Genomic DNA, 10,940 nt, shown 5'->3' on the forward strand with positions numbered 1-10,940 from the left:
TTTCAGGAATTTGGTGGTGGTGCTAATCTAATGCTCCAGAGCTATCTGGTGTTTCTATTAATGTACTAATTAGATAGAAGATGACACTTGAGGTGTCTACTTGGTCCTTCCTACTATAAAAGACTTCTTCATAAGAGCTAATGCAAGGGTTCTTCTGTTTCCTAGTGTATCTATTCCAACTATATATTAAAGTCCGGGGAAAGGACCATAGGATAAGTCCATTGTTACACTGATCTGCCTGTAAAACTGACTTATGTCTGAATTTGATTTATCTTTAATTAATTGACCACAGAGGCTTTCTAAACTCATAGGATTCAACATTAACTCAAAGCCACTGTGCAACAGTCCCCAAAGATCTAGATATTTCCCTACCCCCAGTGCCCCCTTGGAGAAAATTAAGAATTATGGAATGTATAACCCCTTCATTCAAGTGACTTGGGATGTGTGGAGTAACTCAAAGTATTCTGTGAAGGGCTGTTACTCTATTTTGATGGCTCATGTTAGTTCACCAGATTTAGAGGTTTTTGAGTTATACAAATCATGTAGAATCTTAGAAGGCTGCTCATTCATCTTAGTTCTCTCATTAATTATCTGATACCAAAGGTCACTACTACTCAACATCCTGACTACCACTCTAACAATAACTGTGTCCTCTTTTGAGAGGTTAAATGCAGCTTCTAAACTTACACCATCCTGAGAGCTGATCATTCCTATTGAAATCCTGACACCTGTGTCATGTGTAAGCATCCTCCAGCAGCCTTTTTCTACAGAGCAGATACTGACACTTCTCATTGATACTGGCGTTTCCCTCAATCCATATATTTCTAAATTCCTGAACTGAGTATCTTCTAGATTATCTTGGGGAATGTAGGAGATCATTCATTATGAATGAACTCCAGCATTACTGCCTCTGCAAGTTTTTGGATTCCTTCCTGTATATTATATCAAGAATTTTCTGACATGTCAACTTCATTTAAAAGTTGGTGGTGGTGCTAATCTCATTTAAAGTAGTCACAGGGATGCCTGAGTGGGTCCAGTCCTTAAACATCTGCCTTCGGCTCAGGTCATGATCCCAGGGTCCTGGGACTGAGCCCTGCATTGGGTTCCCTGCTCTTTGAGAAGCCTGCTTCTCTCTCTCCAATTCCCCCTGCTTTTGTTACCGCTCATTGTCTCTCTCTGTCAAGTAAGTAAGTTAAAAAACAAAAACAAAAACAAAAACAAAAAAACACACATTGAGAGCAGCAGGGGTCTTTGTTTTTTTGAGAGTAGAGGGAGCTCTACCAGTATAATAGCTGAAAACCATCTATAAATAGAGAATACCCAGAGTACTGGAAAATAGTGTTGGTAGGGTCTGGAGGGTTCCATACTGGACAAAGTTTGAGTATTCCACAGCCCAAACTGATAGTCTCTGCTTCTGCCTGTCACTCTTTCATTAGGCTATGTGAAATTCTAAAGGCATAACTATTTCAGCAAGGCAAATGGAACTGTTTTAATGACAACTATTTAAAAAAAAAATCACTGGATTTCGATGAAATCTGAGGTTCCTTCTTGGTTTTTATTAAAATGATTATAAAAATCAAACTATTTTAGTTGATCTGCTACTCAATTTTTGACTTTCTATATCATGGACATTTCTTTGAGTCAGTGAATGCAGTGGAAGAGTTTGGCTCGAAGAGAATAGGTAAGCAGTTTGTTTTGACAGAAGGAAGGCTATTCTTCCACACCCTGAAATCTAACCTATTCTTTGGTCCACTTCTGAATTTTTTTCCCGCCATTTCTGCAACCATACTATCTTTTGTTAAGTATTGTAAACTTAGGTGTTTTCTTTTTTAATGACTGGCAGTATAAATCTTATTTTTTATGGAAAATTTTTATGCCTATTCTTACCTATTTCTCCTTCCAGGTTAAATTTAAAATTTCATTAATTTTCAAAAATTGTAATCCCAATATTAATTTTAGAAATTTACATGAGAGTAGTTTTTATTTTCCCTCTTTTGTAGCCATTGGGTAGAAAGACTTGAGTTTATATTCCAAACTCATAACATATTATCACTGATACATACCTTATCTTGTTTGCCTTCGTGTCCCCCCCCCCCCCCCTTCATTTTTATTGCTGCATTCCTTTCTCTTGATAGGTAACTATCCTAATATGTTTGAAATATGTCCTCATATATATATATTTTTATATTTCTAGTGACTTTGTGGGTGTGTGTGTTTTTAATTTACAAAAATACTGTGATGTAGAAATCTTTTTTTCTTTCATGGCAATACTGTTGGGACTATCCATGTAACTATATGCCATTTAATTTGTCATATTTAATGGAAGAACATTTAGTTTTTACTATGGAATACTATATTTTCTTATACATCTACTGCTTTTACTCCTCTGTTTCCCTGATAGTGGACACTCAGCCTTCATTCTTCTATCTAAAATACACTGCAGTAAATATCCATGTAATTCTCTCTTCATGGAATTTCTGTGAGCAAGGATTTATCTGTGATGCATAGTCAGACATGGACTTGTTCAGTCATAGGGTAGATAGACACTGCCAGATTGTTTTGGGGTAACAGCTATTAGCAGTACATGAGGTTTCTACTTTTAATAGTATTGTCAACACTTGGTATTTGCCTCCTTTGAAATTTCTATAGATTTAGTTGTATAAATTGCTATCTCATTATTAGAATGTGCATTTCTCTGTTTACTAGTGAGTTTAAGCATCTCTTCATTAGTTAGCCATTCCAGCTTTCTTTTTCCTTGGAATTATCTATTATTCTTCAACCATCTACAAATGTTCCTATTTTCCCCTTCTTAATCTCGATGTATAAATATTTCCTAAATATTCTGATACTAATCTATTATTGGTGTTAGTTGTCATCTTCTCCCAGTTAATGTTGTCTATAGTGTTCTCTGTTGAATAAGGTCTAATCTATCATTATTTCTTAGTAGTATGATTTGTGCTTTTTCAATCTTATTTAAAAAGTCTTTGTTGTAAAAACAAAGTCTTTGTTGTATAGAGTTTTATTAACATTTCCTCTATTATAATTTTTAGATTTTACTTTTATTTTGCTCTTCACATTTTGGTCTTTGACCCATTTGAAATTCACCTTTGGTTATGCTGCAAGGAACTTTTTCTTTATATTTTATTTCCTTTGATTTTTGTACTTTTTTGTGATGACACCCATTTATACTCCCATTAACCTTTTATCCTGCCCCATGGCCAAGTTTTGGCATATTTTTTTAACATATTCTGGTCCATTCCCTAGATGATATATGATGATTTATTGTAGTTGAACATTTTTCCTATGTTCATTGAGAAATTAAGTTTTTGAGTATGTGTGATTCATTTTTCCGCATCTTTGTTAAAATTTTATCTACCCAATGAGTCCTATTTTAACTCTCCTGTACTATTTTTAGTTTTTCCATCGTGTTTATCACATTCTGATATATAAATTACTATATTTATTGTTTATTGTCCATCTCTCATGGACATCTCTATAGAGGTCAGTTCTGTAGGGCAAGGGTTGTTGTCTGTTTTGTATATTGATGTACCTAGAACACTGCACAGCAAATAGTAGGTATTTCTCACACGCTGCCCTCCCTGCCCCTACCTCCACTTCTGCCTCCCCCATCTTCATATCCTGAAGTCATGAGTATATCAGAATGTGACTGTATTTGAAGAGAGGTTCTTTAGTAATGAAATTAGAGTAAGATTATTAGGGTGGGCCTGAATCTAGTGTCCTTATAAGAAGGAGGGAATTTGGACACAGATGTAAACAAGGGGAGGTCTATGTGAAGACATGGGGGAAGATAGCCCTCAACGTTGAAGTCAGTGAGAGAGGCCTCAGAAGAAATCAGATCTGCTATAAAACATCTAGCCTTTAGAATTGTGAGAAAATAAATTTCTGTTATGACACCCAGTCTGCAGTATTTTGTTATGGCAGCCCTAGCAAATGAATACAGTGCTTAATATATATTTGTTGAGTTGAATTATGTATTTTTCCCTTGGAATGTTTGCCTTCTGTTTTTTAGGAGCTCTTTTTTTAAGAATTTTATTATTTTTGTCAGAGCGAGCACACAAGGAGGGAGAGCAGCAGGCAGGCAGGCAGAAGGAGAGAAGCAGTCTCCCTGCTCAGCAGACTTGATCCCAGGATCCTGGGATCATTACCTGAGTCAAAGGCAGACACTTAACAGACTGACCCACCCAGGCATCCCTAAGAGCTCTTAATATTGTAAGAAAATTTACTTTCTCATGTTGAAAATTTGCTTTTCTACTTAATTGCACTTTAGCTTTGTTTACACTTGATTACCTTTTAACTTTGTTTAAGTGAGGTTATAAATTTGTTATACAGAAAATTTTAAGATCAAATCAGTCATTGCTTTATTATATAATAGTCAAATCAATCACTGCTTTATATATTTGGGGCTATTTCTGGGATTTTTATCATGTTCATTTCCAATATCTGTTTGTTCTGGTGCTAGCATTCATACTTTCTATTGTAAATTTATAGTATGTTTTAACATTGGTCTCCATTATTTGTTATAGATGTAATGTTTGAAAATTTCATGAGTATACTAAGATTTAACAATGTGATTTTTGCTGCAAGTCTTCATAAAAATGGATTTGTCTTAATTCTTTTAGATTGGTCATTTTCTTTCAATCTACAAAAATCTCTCATATGGCTGCCTTTTTTTGTTTAATTACTGTTGTTCATCCTGTTATTGATGATTGTATTTGTGGTGGGGGGAAGTGTATAGTTGTTCAGTGTTGGAAGTTAAGGAATTTCTTATGTGAGAAAGGAAAGATTAGAATTTAATTTAGATTAGAGGTCTAACTGCTTTTATTTATTTTGTGTGTGTGTGTGTGTGTGTGTGTGTGTTTTGAGGATTTGAAGCATGTGTAGGATTTTTTTTTATTGTGTTATGTTAGTAACCATACAGCGCATCATCACTTTTTCATGTAGTGTTCCATGATTTATTTTTTACATATAACATCCAGTGCTCCATGCAATATGTACCCTCCTTAATACCCATCACCAGGCTAACCTCCCCTTCTCCCCTTTCAACTCCTTCCCTTCTAAAACTCTCCATTTGTTTCCCGGAGTCCATAGTCTCTTATGGTTTGTCTCCAACTCTGATATTTATGGAACTTTAGGAATAGCATGGAGGACATTAGGAGAAGGGAAAAATGAAGGGGGACATCTTGGAGTGAGAGACCTAACTGCTTTTAAACGTGTGGAGAAAGAGTAGGCAGCAGCCTCTTGGCAATAATCTCACCCATTATTCTGATGGGTATCTTTTCAGTGTTTTTGTTATATTTTAAGATTTATTTGGAGGTAGGGGAGAGAAGGAGCATGAGGGGGAATGCATGAGTTGGAGGGGCAGAGGGATCTTAAGCAGATTCCACGCTGAGTGCAGAGCTAGACTTGGGGTTCAGTCTCATGACCTTGAGTTCATGAGCTGAGCTGAAACCGAGAGTCAGATGCTTAACTGACTGTACCACTCGGGTGCCCTGTTTTTATTTTGTGGCCCAACTGATTAGACACTTGCAGAGACTATTGTGAGGCAAGGGAATGGCCTAGTGGGCAGACCCTGACAATGGGTGTCTCCTTAGATTTTGTGCCCTAGAAGCTTCTCTTGCCTCACTCTGGGCTCTTCTAAAGCTCGACTGAGTGTGCATATCAAGGTTCACCCTTCTATCTGTAGGGATAGGTGTCTTCCCTTAGAGCTACTGGCAGGATTTGCTCCCCGTTCATTACCTTGTGGTCCACTCTCCTCTACAGTCGCTGCCACCCCAGGGTTTAGAATGGGTAGTGGAGATTCTGCTTGAGGTATCAGGACTACCTACTTCCAAGTTAGGAAGGTCCTTCGCATACAGTAATTTAGAATTTGCTTTTTCCTCATTCTGGTCATATCTTGTGGTATGTTTTAGAAATTTCTGACATGTGGATTTATTCCCTCTCCTACTTCAGGAATGAAATGGGGCATAGTCTCCTTACATTTAGTCATTTCACTTTCAAAGAAGAGTTAAATGTAATTATTTCATGATCTTGAAAGCTATGGTTAATACTTTGATATATTTTCTTATCTTTTTTCAAATATACATAACTGAAGTCAAAATTCTGTACAACTTCATGTTCTTATTTTTTTTTTTTTAAGATTTTATTTATTTGAGAGAGTAAGAGAGAGAGAGAGTACACCAGCTGAGGGAGGGGCAGAGAAGCAGACACCCCACTGAGCAGGTAGCCTCTATCCACTCTATCCCAGGACTCTGGGATCATGACCTGAGGCGAAGGAAGATGCTTACTGACTGAGCCACTAGGCACGTTAGATACCAAATCTTGGTAAATATATTTTTAGTGGCTGCATAATACTGTTAAAAAGATATATTTAATTTTTCTCCACCATTTGAACTTCTGATTGGTCTTACACAGGAGATCTTGGAGGCTTACTGACCATTTAGTTTGCTACAAGTGAGTATCTACTCTAGGCAACACTGTATTTTATGACCCTGGTGACAGAGTGGGGAGATGTGTAAGTGGCAGTTTTGGTTATAAATTATAATGAAATGCATAAAAATGCTTTTTGGAATATTGAGAGGGACTAATTTGGCCTTGGTATTTGGGGGTACGGTTTCACTGCTGAGTGCCAGGTGAAAGGCCTTAAGGACTCAGTAGAATTTTCATAGTTAAAAAAAATTCCAGTGAATTTTTATTCAGTGAATAAAAGCATAGAAAGGGAAAAGATGGAATTCAATGCTGACCTGTTTATCTCTGCTTATTTCAATTTACTAATAAGACTAGATATATCCTAAGAAATAATTAATTATATTCCCTTTTGACCCTATTGCTGCTAATAAAATTTAGTCAATTATGTTGTTTATATATTAGGTTTACATATTTCCTCTTCTCTCCTTTCTCTGGTGGCAGCTGTGAAAACTAAAAGGTTTAGGCAACTGGTTGGATAGGTGTTACTTGTTCTTCTGTATTCTGCATTTAAATTCATTTGTCCTCTAAGAAATTTTTTTGGAAAAAGACAATAGCCATCAAAACATAGAAACCAACTTGAAAATGTCCGCAAGGTTTTATGTGAATTGGATGATTTCTCAAGAAATTGTGTTTTTAGCTAGTGTGAGAACTAAAATATAAAGTGGAAAAAAAATCACTTTTGACTTTCTGTCCTGACTTGTGTACAGTTCCCTTAATATTGAGAAGATTTGAGAACTGCTGAGAGTGAAGAATTCTGAGAACAAAGGACTTATATGTATTTTAAGCTTTGAGTGGACATTTTATATATTTTCAATGTTCCCAGCATATATATTAGGGGTGGAAATCACCAACTCTGGAAACAAGGAGGCCTTTTATCAAATTAGTAAAAGGGCAGTGAGATTTGTTAAGGCCGAGATGTAACAGTTAGATAATGTGTCAAGTCAGTGGAAAGCACTAATTAACAGTGAGAGATTAAAGTCTCTTGAAATCACTTAAAGCTCTGAAGATTTGTTGAAGTAAATCAGAACAATGCCCCATGTCTCAGCGATATCAGCACCTGAGGAATGAACATCATATGCTGCTGCTTTCTGCTTTTTGAGTGTTTCCACGACTGTCCTCAGTACTGAGTGGCTGTAGTTAGCAGACTGAGGTGGATTAAGAGCTTTGCACCTTCAATAGCAAAACCTCCAATTACCCAATGGGGGAAGATACCACAGATGCAGACAATAAAACGGAGATCTGATTCGACTTAATCAAGCCACCAATCTTTCAAAGCTACCTAATAATTCTGATCTGTACCCAAGACAAGACTTTATCGGCAGTCATCTTTTAATATGAAGATTAGTAAATTAGCCTTTTGAGGTAACTGTGACTGTCTTTTCCTTTTCTTACTTTAGAAGAAAGATGCTCTTCAGAGTTAGATATAAGTACATTGCACCTTAGATGAATTCTGGTCACTTTCTAGTAGACCAAGTGATTAAGAGCACTTTTCCTGTACTCAGAAAATATAAGGCTATTGAAAATCACACTCTGAAATTAATGTGCTGGTAATACAAATGTTAGGTGGTCTTTGGTTTGGAGCCTTGTAATTCAGAAGATATTGTGTCAGGAAATTTTAGGATAAAAAGTATAGAATGGCAGTCAACTTGAGAGATATGGGGAGAAATTGGTATTTTTTGAAAGGAAATTTTGGATAAAATGTAAATATACCAAATTTTTATTTTTGGAATATAAGTTTAAAAATTTTTGTGAATTTGTGGACACAAATATTCTACGATAAAACAGGGTTTATAAAATTACCATTTTTTCTATGTATGGAGATGTGAAGTTCTATAGGCCTATAGATGACAGAAATATTTCTATAATTAATATGATATACAAATATATTAATATAATATATAAAACAAATTATTAATATAAATATAAAATAAAAATATTTCATATTTCTAACTTGGGGAAATGTTTTACAAACCTGTTAAAAAATGTATGAAACCCAAATATTTTTCATGATTTTTACCTAATAGAGCTTTTTAAAGGCAATGATTCCATTTTTAGTAAAACATACCCAAGAACTTAAACAAAAAATCTTGAAAGCAAAATCTTGGATATGGAGGTATAGTTAGGATTAGATGGTTCCTAATTTTATCCCCAAGACTATTTTCCTTGGCGCACTTCTATTGGGTACTGTCACCATAGTTGTTAAAAAAGGGTCTATCTCCTGGCTGCATCAAGGCTTTTGAGGCCCTAAATACTAAAAATATAGCACAGGCAATGTACACAGAGGGTTTTAGGTCATTACTAAAAATTAAGAGAGTCAAGGTAACCTAATTTTATTTTTCTCATGACCATTTCAGTGCTCTTTATATACACATGTATGTATATGGATATATACATGTACTATATGTGTGTATGTGTGTATGTGTATACACACAAAAACACACATACATATCAGTAACATAAAATGTATTTAAAATATTTTTATGCTCTTGTTTTCATGTGCTCAATCACTGGCTGGCTGCCTTATAGTAACTTAGGCATAGGTTTTTGTTTTTTTTTTTTTCCACATTTTTACCTCTAATTTTCTCAGAGACATATGGCCAGCATCACACTGATAGCTTTTAAGCTGAAATCAGCCTACCGTACATCTATATGATATACACACAGACACATAAGCATATGCACACATAGTAGTATAACTTCAATGTATGTATAGTTTATTAGGACCCCCAGTGTTTTAAAAAACAATTTAACTACTCTAACAACAATATACTGGGGATAGTGTGGAGGAAGATACCTCCACACTATCCTCACTGTTACTTTCCTACTTTGGAAACATGAGGATTTTACTTGAAATGTCCACCTTGTTTCCTTGTCTAAATCACCATTAACAAGTGAAATTTGCTACCTGTATAAATAGACTACACTTGTCTCAAATATCATGACTCTATAAAAAGATCTTGTTCTCAGAGCATTTTCCTCAGGGACTCAGACTTGATTCATTCTACAGATATTTTGGTGTGTCTGCTGATGCAAATCATTCCATAAATATTTATGCAAGATCTGTGTTTGGGACACAAATGAATAACATCATTCCTGACCTCAAGACGTTTATTTCTGATAGGGGAGATGAGAAAATTAGTTATCTGTAATAAAAGGTGTGTGAGAGTAAGTTCTGCATTGATGTCCATTTAATATTTAAGGAGTAGGACAGACTAGGATTTAGTATCACAAATGTATTTTAATTTTAGTTCAGACCAACAAAGACATTTTGGTTTTTTTTCATCCTTGTACTCCATGGGCATGGAGGTGAATTTATTTCCAGAAAGAACATTGTCACTTTGTCATTAAGAGACAAGGCAATTAGACAGACTTTGAAATTCTTCTGTGTACTTTGTCTTACAGGAAGTTACCTTGCTCTTCCCACTCAAATAATGAAAGCAAATAAACAAAGGAAAACACCTGTTATTTCATCTCTAATTGTATTTTCTTTCTTCCTGGACCCCAAGGGCCAGATTTAGTTAACAGCTGTGCACCGTGTATGCCCAGAATGTGTAGAAATTTGTGCCGTGGATCTGCAGAGCACACTTTTTTCTCTCCCCATGGAATGGTCAGATTGAGTTTAGTTTACTTTTTCTGTTTTTGTGTGAGTATGCATGATGGGAAATAATATGCACACATGTACACATTAAAATTATCTTTCAAGGCTCAGTAGAAATACTATCACAGCCATCTCTTAATATTTGGAAGATTCAAAGATGTGTGAAGAATTGCCCTCTTTATGCCTTCCTTTTCATATGGAGGGGAAGAGGTCTAGCTGTTTACATACTGGTTAATCTGCAGACTTTAACTAGGGAATCATATGCTATGGAGTTTTTGTGATAGTATCAGGGATATGGAATCTTCATCTTTTCAAGCAGGGCATTGCTGAGGAAGATAGAGCTATGGAGGGATCACAATTTAAATAGTCTTATTTCCTGAGTATTCTAGGTTCTGTATTCTAGGTTCCTGAGTATTCTAGGTTCTGTATTCTAGGTTCCTGAGTATTCTAGGTTCTAGGGTAAATCTAGTATTTAGGTATTCCTCAAAGGGTTTAAAAACATTATCAGCTTTGCTATTATAAATCCTCTTGTTTCATATGGAGATACAGAGCTGATTAGTCTACTAAATGTGCAATAAAAGAGAAACATGACCTTCCTGAAGATTCTGTGGTCACCTCATTCTTCCTTGTGATTTTTCCTTGGTGGTGGAGGCTCCCTGGTGTGTTCATGGGCCACAGCACTTCTTTTAGGTTCTAGGTGAGTTCACTTATTTTAAGTGTGCCTTATTTCAAGATAGCCTATATTCTTTTAGAACAATGCTTCCACATCAAGTAAGTTGAAGAACAAATGAAAGCTCAAGAAATTGTCTGTCTGATTTGTCAAAATCCTGATTTTATGATGGTGGAAAAAAAAAAA

The sequence above is a fragment of the Mustela nigripes genome, chromosome 7 (genome assembly GCF_022355385.1).
Source record: "Mustela nigripes isolate SB6536 chromosome 7, MUSNIG.SB6536, whole genome shotgun sequence".
NCBI classification, from domain to species: domain Eukaryota; kingdom Metazoa; phylum Chordata; class Mammalia; order Carnivora; family Mustelidae; genus Mustela; species Mustela nigripes.